This window comes from Neopelma chrysocephalum, unplaced genomic scaffold (assembly GCF_003984885.1).
Source record: "Neopelma chrysocephalum unplaced genomic scaffold, ASM398488v2 Primary Assembly neopelma1_143, whole genome shotgun sequence".
Classification (NCBI taxonomy): Eukaryota; Metazoa; Chordata; class Aves; order Passeriformes; family Pipridae; genus Neopelma; species Neopelma chrysocephalum.
The window spans coordinates 3,417,902-3,431,495 of record NW_020897805.1 but is presented as its reverse complement, the minus strand read 5'-3'; the positions used below and the strand labels follow the sequence as shown (position 1 = coordinate 3,431,495).

Here is a 13,594-nt window from a genome sequence, read left to right as displayed (position 1 = left end):
AAAGAACACATTCATACAATAGATCTAGGTCTCACCACTCTGGAACTGTGCACAAAAGTTCAAATATAGAACCAGACACCATGACAATAAATGATACTCCAGTGACTAATATCTAACCCAAAGTCAGCACCTCTGAACTATATCCCTGCTCTGTCTTTTATTTCTAGTCTCAGCTTTTCAGTACCTCAGTTTGCTCAGTATATAGAAGAAAAAACCACACTGCAATAATAATTTCCACTAACTGGAAGGTTCAGTCTGAAAGCTTAATCCATCATTCACTCGAAAAATTTCAGATAAGAAGTGCTTCATTAAATCTGAAGAGCAATTGCTCTATACATCTCTTGCATTTTGTCCCATCTTTATGCACTCCATAACCTTCATCCAAAATTACATTAATTTTAGGTATACAATCCTTTGTGCTGAACCTACCACTGAGATATTGGCAGTCAGGAGAAAAAAAACCTGTGGCCTGTGATTTACTAGAAGTTTTAGACAACACCTGCCAATTAAGAAAAAAAGGAAATAAAAAGCTGACATAAGAAGAAAAAGACATCCAACAATAATTTCAAGAGTTTTTGGCGTATTTTTTTCTGGTTTTGTTTAGTTTGTAGTTTTGGGGTAGGCTTCTGTTGTTTGGATTGGTTTTGGACATTTTTTTTTAAAGAATTATACAACAGGAAATTATTTCAATGAAACACATTATGTTCTGCGCACTATGTAGCTGAACACTTATGTACCAGATGACATACAAAGCACATCATGCTGACTTCCTCTCAGAGCACACACAGGGATATTTTTTTGCTGTAAATCAAAGGCTAGGCTCCCTTGTTTAATTAGCTGTACATGTGTGAAAATGCCAAGTACACAAAAACTGGGATTCTAATTGCTGTTATTCTGAGACATCTAAAAAGTCTTCATCTCTTATATTTGCTGTCAGATTATCTAGAAACTTGTAATAAGTTTTTTTAATTAAAAACAAAATAAAAAGGAATGTGATACAATAGACATAGCATCTGCTTATTTTATGGAAATTATATATTTAGAGAGAAAAAAATTGTTTATAATTAGTGCAATTGTATGGAAAATGACTGAAATTTTACATTCAATGCTACACTTAATTTGCTATTTCGTCCAGCAAGTTACTACAAACTTTGTTAAAACATCATGGGGATGTGAGTTTCAGAACTCATTAAAATTTCTTGAAGGCTATAACAACCCTTGAAAAATGAAAGAAAATAATTGCCAAGCCTAAGACATTATTCAACACTGAAATACCTGAATGTCTGTATCAAATTAAATTGAAGAATCCTGAAAATTTAGGTTGAGAATGTTTGAGACCACTAAATACAAAACATTACAGTTTCCCACATTTCTATTTTTCATGGTTTTCCCCATGTTAATCCAAGTCCAAAAGGGATGGGAGTGAGGCAGCATAGAAAGACTATGATCCCACAGATTACAACCCAAACCAGACCTGCTGTTTCTTAGGGGTTGTCTTCCACAGTATAATGCAATTCTTTTTCCTGCAGCTGTGCCAGGGTCTGCACTGTTGGTTCACAAGCTTGGGTGTCACACAGACTTACTCTAAGAGGGTTGCATAGTTGTGCACTTTCTTGTTATAAGTATGTTACGTAGTTTTACAAGAAAATGGAATTACTGAACAGGGTCAGCCATACTGAAGAATGGAGCCTGCTATTCTCAAGCACAATGGTTTGATGTAGATAAAAACCAAAATAGTCCTTTGTTCAGGGTTACAGATCAGAAAAAGGATGATAGAAAAGTCAGAAAGCAAGAGTGAAGTACATGCTTCTACGAGTACCAATCAAGTACAAGGCTTTGTTATACTCAGTATTGAACACCTCCTATTCAAAGATCCCGTGGCTCATTAAGGAAAGCTTCAACAGGTAGGTAAGTCTAAGGATCAGCATAAATTAGGCAGCATGGAGTAAAATAGGGTTTAGCATTTTGGTTAGCATTGCTGAACACTGAATGAGTGGCAACTCCACCAAGCATTTAAGCAAGTGGACACCAGACTAATTTTCATTTCAACCAAAAGCCCTTGGAAAGCTAAAAGCACATTGCATAAAACTACTATTGCTTTTAGACTACCTAATCAGAATGATTTAAAAAAAAAATTAACAGGAGTAAAAGGAGAAGCATCTGTGTACTACAAGCTGCCCTTACTAGAGCACTGGTACTGCACTCAGAGATAGTTTACAGGGTAACAAGCGATAGATAACTTAGATTTAATAGATTTTCTACCGAATTGTAGAAAATATTGTGGACCCAACACTCATTTTGATTGTCATGGCAACACTGGGTGATATTGTCATCTTATAGCAAGCACAAGTTGCATCAATAAATAGTGGTTACTGTCAGACAACCTATACACTGACACTTGCTGTTCATCATACTTTTATTTTCACATGCAAAGAGCAACAAAGTTATGGTCTATTTTTGGTGGTAGTTTGATAACATTGATGGAAAAATGTGCAATTCAATTAGCAGTCAGACAAGTATCTGTCATAGATAATAACTTCTTATGTCAGGGAATCTACATACTGATCAATGTGAAGCCATGTGCAATTGCTTATACCAATCATAAATCACTTTTTATTGATTGGCATTCCAAATCCTTGACATAATTAGAAGCTATAGAATGGGTCACAAGATAATCCTGTGCATGTCCATAAGTCCTTTATTTTCAGGCCTTTCTGTAATCCATTGCTTTCAGGTTTTGCTGGCAGTGGGGGAACATTTTTTATTTTTTATTTTTTATTATTAGAAAATTAAGCATGAACTGCCACCTGATAAATCCCCATGATAGAAGTTAAAATGGGAATTTCCCGTGCCCGCATTTGATTCCCGTGTGCGAATGCAGACTTGCCTACATCCTGCTCATAATCTGATTTATACACCAATTTATTTTATAACATTAGGCACACTGTATGCAGTCTGACTGATGCATAAAAATTTCATGCAAAAAAAGACTTACTTGCACACAACTGCTTTTCAGTTATTATTACCCCTTCTGGTTAGCATCACAGAGTAGGTAGGACAAATGACTTGATACAGTGCACACATTTTGCCCACTATACAAACATTTTGATTGGTACCTATTTCACCTCACTTTTAGCAGACTCTTGAATAGCTTAACAGCTCTATCTTTAAAGGGATCACATCCTACATTTTTTGTAAAGCCCTCCATGCTGACAACCCCCTACCACTCCCACACGCAAATTTTCCTATGTACACATATAAGACATGGGGTTTATTCTGTAGTGTAACTCAAATAACTGAGCAAGATGCAGTAAGGGAGAATACTGTTGCTAATTTTCTGATTATCTTCATATGCTTCTTGTGCTATTATCAATCAAACTGAAGATATGTTTTTGCACATCTTTTATTTAGGAAAAATCAGCAACAAATGCATCTTTCTATATTTTCCATTTATTAGAAGTCTCCTTTCATCCAAGAAATATGAGACCTGAAATAAATTGTACCATCCTGCTTTTTTTTTATTCAAATCCTTGCCAGTGCTAGGCAGTATGCTAATGAAAACAGGTTGATAAATGACTCCCTGATATTTTCCAGACATTTTTCTCTCAGAAGTGCTCTAAACTGATGTAGCTCAAAGAGAATAAGGCGCATTAAGTCATTATATCAATTTTTGTTACCCAGATACTTCAGTCCCAGTTAAGAGCTGACAGCCAATATAAAACAAGGCAAGGGCATCATACGACTCCATCGATCAAACCTTGTCGTAGATAGATTGCCTATTACACAAATAGAACCAGCAGATTCAGTTTGTAGTTTTATGCTCTCCAATTAAAGGATAACAGGGTACTTTCCCATAAATCTGCTAATTGCAACTGAATTAATTTAACAAATTTTGCCAAGCACAGAAAAAAGTGATTGGTTAAGCTAATATAAACTAGTGCAGGTTGTCACAAAGGAGGTTCCATAACAGGCTTTTACTATACCTTTACTGGGCAAGGTGTCACAAGCATTTAACTCCACTGGGCTTCTCTGGCAACAGACAGCTGACAACCATAAAACATTGTACAAATAGGAGATAATTTATTTGGTGTACTTCCCCCCACCCCCAAACCATGGAATAACGCCACCTTTGCACCTAATTAATGTTTCTCTCTAAGCAGGCTGTTTTTCTGAATCAGTATTATACAAGCAAAAGCACTAGATCACAAAAAGTGCTCCCACATGGGCACTCAGCAAACAATGGCAGTGATCTGCAAAAAAAGAGAAAACCAGCCTATAGCGTTGCTGTGAGAAGCAGCCAAAACACTTATTAAACAGCACAATAATGCAGCATCCCATGCTTTGGATATTATTCTAATGAGTTTAGATATTCATATGGAAATAGCTGGACTGACAGAATGCTAGATAATTCAGATCTATAAAGAAAAAGCAATTGCAAGAGATCTCTAACTGTAACTTACAGAAAGAAATTATGAATGCAATCACCCTTGCCATGATATGTTATTGTGATTAAAACTTGTCCTTATATAAAAAAAATAAAATAGCTATTCCTAATTAATTTAAATAAATTTATATCCAAGCCCAAGAGATACTTGGCACAGAAAAATTATTTTTGTGGATGGCAAGTTTTGCACTAAAGCAACATACAGTTGTGTATGCCTATATAAAGTAAAAAACTACAGTCATGATTAATATGAGGACACAATAGAGATAATCCCTTTGACACATTGGAATTTAAGATGGAGGGTACTATTAACGTTAGAAGAGTCAAGCATATGAAATGCAAGTTGGATGCAACAATGGTAAGCTTTCTAAGTAGTTGGCAGCTGCAATCCAAATGCACAGTCTAAAAGGAGTACTTAATTCAGCTCGGTTTAGTTTGACTTTTTTTTTTCCCCTTTCTTTTTTTCATGCCTAAGTTCACTGCCTACGGGGCACAGACATTCACAGGTTCAACAGAATTATGTAAATGGTAAAACAAACCAAAAAAACCAACAACAGCACAAACTAACAACAGCACAGAAAAAATAAAAACAACAATAAATAAATAATGAAAAGAAAACCCACACCAACAAAAACCCCAGACCCCTGAAGTCAGAATTCTACATGTTGCATTTGCCTTACAAATCCCCAGGCAATTTTCTGTCATAGTTAAAAATGCATTTGAAGACAAAAGACACTTGCAGAGATGCAGCAGCCCTTTCCCTTAAAACAGTTTGGAAAACCCAGTTTGCTTTCACCCTGGTGGACTTGCTAGAAAAATTTCAAATTTTACCTACTGTCATGTGTTGTGCTGTTTAAGATGTGGTTATTTATACCTATAAGAAAATATAGAAATGCCCTCCCCACTTCAAAAAGAGGAAGCATTACAGCTCATCAAAACAGTAACATGTCCCAGCACTAGCAATGGGAGAAAGAAAAAAAAACAAAAAAAGAGAGAAGACCTCTCTCATGCAGAGCCAGCAAACCATCCAACATAGAGCAACAACAGAAATGGATTTCTAAAATTCATAGCAAATTTCATGCTCTTTACTCTCATCTGAAAGGAGAATAAAGCCATTTGAGAAACAAAATACCCAAAAGAACATAGTCCCACTTGTTCCAATCATTATAATCAGTAAATACTTTATGCAATCATTTTTAGAACTGAAAATTTCTGAAAATTAATTGTTCTACTCCACTGCCATTAGTGGCACTTGTGTTGCTTATTTATATTTCACATGAAATACAATATTCCTTTTGGTTTGTATCTTTAGAGGTTTTTGGTATGATACTATATGTATTCCCCTTTAATGTAATAAAGAATACAGTAATTTAATACAGTTATCCAGATATTTTACTTCCAGAATTATTTTTACAATGTCCCATTTTTCCATGTAACTATGAGGAACAAGGTGCCATCCTTTTCGTTTAGATATTTTGCTCAACGTGATTTTGATCATAACTAAGGTAGAGAACATGAAGCCAGTGTTCTTTTTTTACTTCTAGAAGCATGGATGTACGTTACATCATTTTGGGGGTTTTTTTCTGGTTGGTGGGGGGTTTTGTGTTTTTTTTTTCGTTTAGGGGTTTGTTTGTTGTTGTTGTTGTTTTTTTTACACTGATGGTCTGAATGTCATGCATTAGACTATGGGAAAAATTCATTACAAAGCAGAGGCTTTTGCTAAAGCAACAGGTATTAATGATCACTGTATTTCTTTAGTCCTTGATTTCTATTGACAAATTCCATCTACTTATTCGCATCAGTAACACATTCATAAAAACAACCACAAAACTAAAAGTACAAATAAGATGTAAAATCATGACAATACATTTTATGTTGTATATATACACATAAAGAAACATATTGTAGAGAATACAGGAACTAACAGCTGGAAAGGAACTGAAGCAATCATCTACTTCATCCCATTCCTCAGTCAAAAATTAAATGCATTACTGTGACAGATCCTGTTTTTATAACACACCCCAAACATGCCAAGTTATCAATTGCGCATCCTGTGCTCAGAAGACATGATATTCTCATTCAAACTTTTGACGAACAACTAAACAACAAGAAGCCTAGACTACATACAGCTGTAGGCGGCTAAGACAAATATTTCCAGCTAAATTATATTGAGCTAGGAGAACTAACAGAACACACTGTCCATGCAGAGAAACCACAGAACATGCCACTTTCATTAGACAAACTGGTTCTCAACCTCTGAGTCTATAAGTGTTCATGAGTAAAATGTCACAGTAAGCTTAAGTTGCCAAAAGATCTGTGATCATTAACCTGCTTTCCAAAGTTGTTTTACAGAAGCCTAAAAAAGCCCCCATATACGAGTTCCTTTCATGTACCCCAATTTGGTTCTCAAAACCCACTTAAGAGTATATGTAATTTTTACAGCAAGGGCAAACTTTCAGGACCAGAATATTCTCCAATCATAGAAAGACCTGTGACCTAAGGACTATCTGGAAAGTTAGAATGGCATCACTTATGTCACAAAAAAAAAGACAAAACAAAACAAAAAAAAAACCACACCAAAACAAACAAACAAACAAAAACACCAAACCAAAACAAAAAACCTCCACAAACCAACAGATTACAGACATGGCTACTTCTGTACAGAAGACTTGAAGTGCTAGAATAGGTGAGAGAGAAAGAAGCAGATTGTCCAAGTGGACAATGTTACTTCTTTAGAACAGCATGGGTTTTGCCTACAACTGGGCACTATGGAAGTTGGAGGTACGTTAAACTGCACATATATCTTTTTTCCAAGCTCTGAAAATCTGTTTTTGCAACCATTTTGTTATTATTGATCAATAGTAAATTAGACATTGTATGAATACTAACATATTCTATGTCAATGTCCTAGTTTCAGGGCTTTCTCCTCTCCATGGTCTTTCTCCTCTGCACCAGAGTGTACACTGTCATCCACAATGCACCTCTGACCTGGTGCCTCACAGTGGATATCCAGGACACTGGAAGCACAGACTCTTTACTCAATCCTATTGATATGATTGGCCTTCTCCATTTTAGAAGCACATCATCATAATTTCTGTACACTACTACTAGACCCTTCAGAGTTAGTCACTGTTTGACTCTGTAGGGTTAGTTTAACAGCAGGCTGTCAAGAATAAAATACCAACCAAATAGAAAAGAGCTGAAGATAAGCATCCACTTGACAAGAATTCTCGAGACAATAGAAGAACAAAAAGGCCTGAGTCAGGGTATCAAGAGAACCTTGACAAGAATAGAAAGGCAAAAAGAGGGGAAAAGCAGTTGTTCTGTGGAAAGAGTTGAGATGTCCAAAATTCTTCAGCCTCCTTTGACACTGAGCTACTATGTCACACCGGTTGTTGCACAGAAATATTGCTGTAAAGCAAAGCCAGGCTCAGATGCTTTCAGCTCCAGCTTTATATTTGAGGGAGAAAGGGTAAAGATGTCAAGTCACATTACCAAAGGTGCAGCAACATCTACAACTATTATGAAATTAACTTAAATTTAACTAAGTTAAATTGAGGCAACAAACATTACCCAAAGAGTTTGCAGAGATTTCTGAGTGTAAAAATCCAAGGAATTCATCTGAAAAATGAAACAGATGTAAAATTGAAAAACCATAAGCCAGCTGAGAAGTCTCCTACCTACAACAGTTGTTAAGACCTACTACCAATAACTTTGGATACCACACCATGATACCAAAACCTTGAACAAAGATTAGTGGTTTGGTTACCAAGATCCAAGTATTCCGTGTTCTGCAAAAGGGCAAGACACCTACCATTAATATATTGAATACAAGCAACAGAATAGATCTACAATGGGGAGGATCTATTAAGAACTTCTTTCCTTCTTTTGACTTCTGTTAAAAATAATTGCAACTCGTATCATCATCACATCCCCACAGTCCTGTTTCTGTTAGCTGCCTTCATTCTTTCTTATTTTTCTACTCCTGCAAAAATTTTTTCAGAAAAATTCCTCTTTATACAGACATTACAAAAGGCCTATCATCAAGAGAATCCCACTCAAAGAATTCCAGTTGCAGCCACTGAGCTCCTGAGCTCAGCCAGCTGCCATTGCCAGCATGCCAAAAAGAGCGCCAGTGCCTGGAGTGTAAACCCAGGATTTGCCTTAACACCCTTAGTTGTCAGGACAAAAGAAGTTACATGATTCATGGAAAGCTAAGAGACTCTCCCTTTATACAAACCAACTAGCAAACATGAAAGGTTTTACATCTTCTGACAAGAAAAATATAGACTCTAGAAATGCTTTCATGTAGATTCGTCTTTAGCCTCTAGCAAAAGTGTCTGAGGATTTCCTTATATTTATTGGTATCATTATACGTACAGGAATGATCCCAGAAGTAGGGCAGGACTGAACTAGTTTCTGGCTAGATAAGTATGCATTATTTTGAACTCTAGGAGACCATAAAGAATGAAATTTAAGTGACTAGTCTAACCCATAAGAAAAATTAAAAAAAAAAAAAAGAAAAAAAGAAAAAAACTAATACAAAATCTAAGGCATAAGAACATTTAAAAACACAATGATACTAAACATGACTTGGAGATGAAGCATAAAGATCTCATAAATTATGTTTTAGATCTACTTCACAGAAAAACTACCAATGGCAATCACTGCACACAAACATCAGTGAGGTTTCAGACCATTAGTTACTTGTTATAAAACAAAATCTCATTAACTAACATTAAAGAACCATATATATACATGCATTTAGTCTCTGAGCAAACAGTATTTCAGCATAAAAAGACATTATTAGGCAGCTTCACTTGCTAAGTTACTGTAGCTTTAAAAACAAAAAAGCACTTTTGGGATGAGACCAGATAAACAGGTACATTCTGGTAAAAAAGACTATTCTAAGTAGTTTCTTGATTTCGTTGAGTAGTTCATTGAAATAAAAGTTTTCAGACTTAGGGACAAGCAAAATTAATGTTGCCATTATATATATACATATAAAAATACCTATATATATATATAAAATTCTTTTCCCTCAGTGAAATTAAGACCTGTTGTGAATTAATAAAAATAGAAAAAAACCTCTAAATTTTTAGGTTGCTTTTAAAGTTCTTAATAAAAATGCATTATTCTTTTGCTGCTGAAAGGCAGTTTGGCAGCACAAGTCCATGACAAGCACCATTTCAAAATGCTGGGAAAACCCACGACTGACTTTCTCCACGTACAGTGAAAATGATTTTACTTTTCCCAGATTTTACATGCTATTCGCATTATGCATCACTCTGAAAAACATAGATTTTTAGTATATACAGAATTTCCTAAAACTTTATTTTGGGCTTGATTGGGATCTGCAACAACAATCCTGCTCATATATTTTTACCTGTAAAGATATCAAGAACTAAACAATACTTTTTGTCCATTTCATCATCAACATACTTTATAACCTTGCCTCAGAACTAACACTTCAAATAAGAAGAGGCCAGCTCAGTCATTTGGCATTTATTGTAAACATTTCTCTGAGGCACCATCTCTTTTTAATTGATGCACTCTTCAAAGTTAAAACAAATATTTCCTAATGCCTAATAAAAATTCAGATGAGCCTCTAACAATCATATTTCAAGCATTTACTAGCTTGGTCTGCATTTTGATCAAGGAGTAAATGCATTTTGCTAAAACTTATAACACAACATTTATTGTTTTTCCTCCTAATACAAACCTGTGAGGACACACCTTTCTTCTCAGTTTCTGATTCCCACTTCAAAAAGGAAACCCTAACAAATCCTTTCAATCACGCTACATGAGGTTCTCCTGTTTCGAGGTCTATTTTACCTCTTCATAGTTGTCACAGTTACAGCTTGAGAATACAAAATAATACACAAATACACAAAACTTCCTCTTTAGCAGCAATAGACAGCAATAACTAATAATTATATTGTTCAAACAATTTTTCCACTCCAAAAAGGCTAAGCTACTTTCAAAACCAAATATATTTTCTTACAGAAATGACTGAATTGAATAACCATTCACATCAGTCTTCTGGACACTAAGGTTTTCAAAGTGTTTGGTTTGTTTGGCCTCAGTTTGAGTTTTCAAAAAGACAAATCTTGTCCTTAATTCAGCCAGCTTACAGGGAGGGCCTTCAAAAGTCAAAATGAAGTCTTTAGCCCCACAGGGCTATGTAGGAGACATTTTATGTTCTATGAGCATGCTGTACAAGCTATCTGCATCTGCACATCTAAGAAGAGAGATAAATATGCTGTTCCCTGTGCTTATGGTGGATTCCTTCTGCCCTCTAAAAAAAATAGTCTAAGATGAAGTTTTGTAGTGATGCAGGCTTTACAGTAACCACATTTTTGAAGTTTTTCACCCCTGCTGTCAAAGTACAACAGTTTGATTGGTCAAAGCAAAGTCTTTTCTTCCAACCTTTCTATTCAGTGAAAAGTAGTTCTAAATTTCAAAATTCATTTCACTGCTGCTTGAAAGAGTCATTCTTTTTTTTGTTTTGTTTTCTAGGGGATAAAATGTAAAGCAAGAGTTTCTGATGCCCCAGGAGTTTAAATTGGAAGTGACAGAAGACATATGAGTTTATATAGAGAGAGGAGAGCCATCTCTTCCCAATCCATTCACCAAACATCCTAAAAGAAGGTGATAAAGTTTCTCAGAATGGGTGCTGGTAACCCTTGGAATTAAAGATAGTGGGGACAGACATTATACACCCAACTGAAAAATGGTGACAGAAATCTCTTGTAAAGCAGTGCAAAAGTACAAAGGAAGCACAACCTGCACAAGGAAAGCTATTGATTGATAGTTCCCATATGTGCTTTATGGTAAAAGCTGTAGCCCTGTTAAGGTCTGTCCCGGGGGTCTTGCATCCTCTTTATGTCACATCTGGAATAAGACTATACTGAATCAATTGCCTACTAGCTAAGCATAAGACTTATTCCAACCTCCTATTTTAATATAATTTTGACAAACAGAGGTGTTCTGGAGGGAGGCACTCCTGCACTCTTATACAGACATGCCGCTCACCCAAGAACTGAAACATGCAAAATTGCCCATCCTTACTAAGATCCTTAACACCTTATTTATAATGTGTTACGTAGCTAGAATAATTCATTACATCTTTTTATCTTACTATTTTTTTTCCAGTGAGCTGCTCAGGACAGCATGCACAAAGACTGACAAGAGACTGCATGAGTACCATTTCTGACAGAAAGCAGAGTTCAACATTTATTCATTGTTAATTTGACTGTACAGTATTATCAAGATCACTGTAGCGCACCATGTTCTTGTAAGGTTATGAACTGGTTTGCATCCTTCCAGTGCTAGAATTTAATGCTGTACTAAGTGTGATATATCTCATACATTATTAATCCTGTCCAGTTCTGCAGCAAGTTTCTATAAAACCACTGTTGAAATACTACACTCTTAAGGTTCCTGCCAAATCTGAAAGATGCAATAATAATATGGTTATGTTTCAGATAGGTGCGCTTAACCCATGCCAAACAATCTGCATGTTCTGCTTGTTTTTTCCTGGGGAATATTTATTTTATCACTAAAGCCTAGGAATCAAGGCTTTAGTATAGCTTATGACAGCATTACAAATAGTACTCAACACAAAAGTAAAGTTACAGATAAAATCAGAATAGGCCAGTTATTGTTTTTAGAGAGCTCTATGCAAGTTATATAATTTTTCTGGACTGTGGAAAGCTCTCAATTCAAGAACAAGAAAGAAAACACTGATAAAATCCTAGTATGTACTGATACTTAGGATCACTGGCTGCACCTACTGGCCTTCAGGATTACCCAAAATACTTAGCTTCAGTGCTGCGAACTAAAGTAGCTAAAAACATTTACAGCATATGCTCATCCCTTGAAAATTCTTACGCATTACAGTTTTTTTCATAAAGCAAACATTGTTTTCAGGGGGAACATGAAAGCTCCATTCTAGCTTCTGCAGTTTGCTGCACTTTTTCCACCTAAAAGACTTTCTCAAGAAATTCTTGAGCAATAGATACTACTCCCTGCCACACATCTGCTATGTCTGTAGTACTGAAAGAAAATATCTTTAAAACACAATATAAGGCAATGTTCTACTTCAGACATGGTTCTCTGTAACACTGCTGTAAACCTTCCTCTCTTCTCTGAGAGGTCAGTAGGCGTTTTAGCATCAGCTTCAGTTAGAACAGATGTAACTCTGTGCCTGATTCAGGACAGTATCCAAAGTAATCCCCCAAAATAATTTTTTCCCTCAACACTCTTGCTTTTGCTCTCCTTGGAATGCAAAGTGGTACATACATATACAAATTCATAAACACACACAGTGCCCCTGCTTTGGTGGTCCTCTGTCAGAAACTGTTATGCTTTAACTTAAACTTCAGCCCACCTAAGCATAAATTATTTTCAGAGAAGGCTGCACCTACATAGAATTAAAAAAAAAACAAAACAAAAAAATATCAAGACTTAAATACTACTTTCCAGGTTTCCAGAATTTCCAAAGGTATTAAGAAGAAGTATTAAAAGCATATTACAATGTTAAGTCAGTTATTCTCTTACAATTCTGGTGGCTTGTTTCACTTCCTCTACTTTGATTTGAGAAACGTCAAGCTAACCTTGGCTTGTTCCAAATACGAATTGTCCAAATGCTGGTGGGATTCCCAGGAGTAAGACAGCAGTAATGGAACAGAGTAGGTTAAAACACTGAACATGCATAACTCATCTTTGTTACATTTACAGTAATTTGAAAGTCTGGCTATCATTAGCAATACGTTGAACAGACTAAAATGAGAGAATATCATACTACAGAATTTTCCCTTTCTGACAGCAATTTAAACAGACAATTGTGAGAAATACTCAATTGCGTAATTAAGCTATCTGGATAAAAGGCAACAAGTTTTTTCCCTTTTTTTTTCCTTTTTTTTATTCATCTCCCCCTCCTGTCAAGTGCATTTTTGCAGACACTCAGTCTAAAGATCCACTGTAATTTTTTTAATTGTGCTTTGTATGTATGCATAGAACACAAAAAAAATACAGTGACATTACTGAATAAGTAACTTGACAGTCAAAAGATTTTTTTTCCATTCAGTAGCTCTGTTTGTTCTCTTCCCATCCTTAAATTAGTCCAAATTTTTGAAAAGAAATGTA

At 35.6% G+C, this 13,594-nt stretch overlaps 1 protein-coding gene and 1 long non-coding RNA gene across 2 annotated transcripts in view; one reads left to right on the top strand and one right to left on the bottom strand.

The window, feature by feature from the left end:
- Window positions 1-13,594, bottom strand: part of LRMDA (leucine rich melanocyte differentiation associated) — a 658,526-nt gene that overhangs the window by 510,957 nt on the left and 133,975 nt on the right. The gene's annotated exons all lie outside the window — the stretch shown is intronic.
- Window positions 7,876-11,675, top strand: LOC113975718. Its single transcript, XR_003536900.1, has 3 exons — window positions 7,876-7,944; window positions 10,964-11,095; window positions 11,600-11,675. It is a non-coding gene; the product is annotated as an uncharacterized LOC113975718 (long non-coding RNA).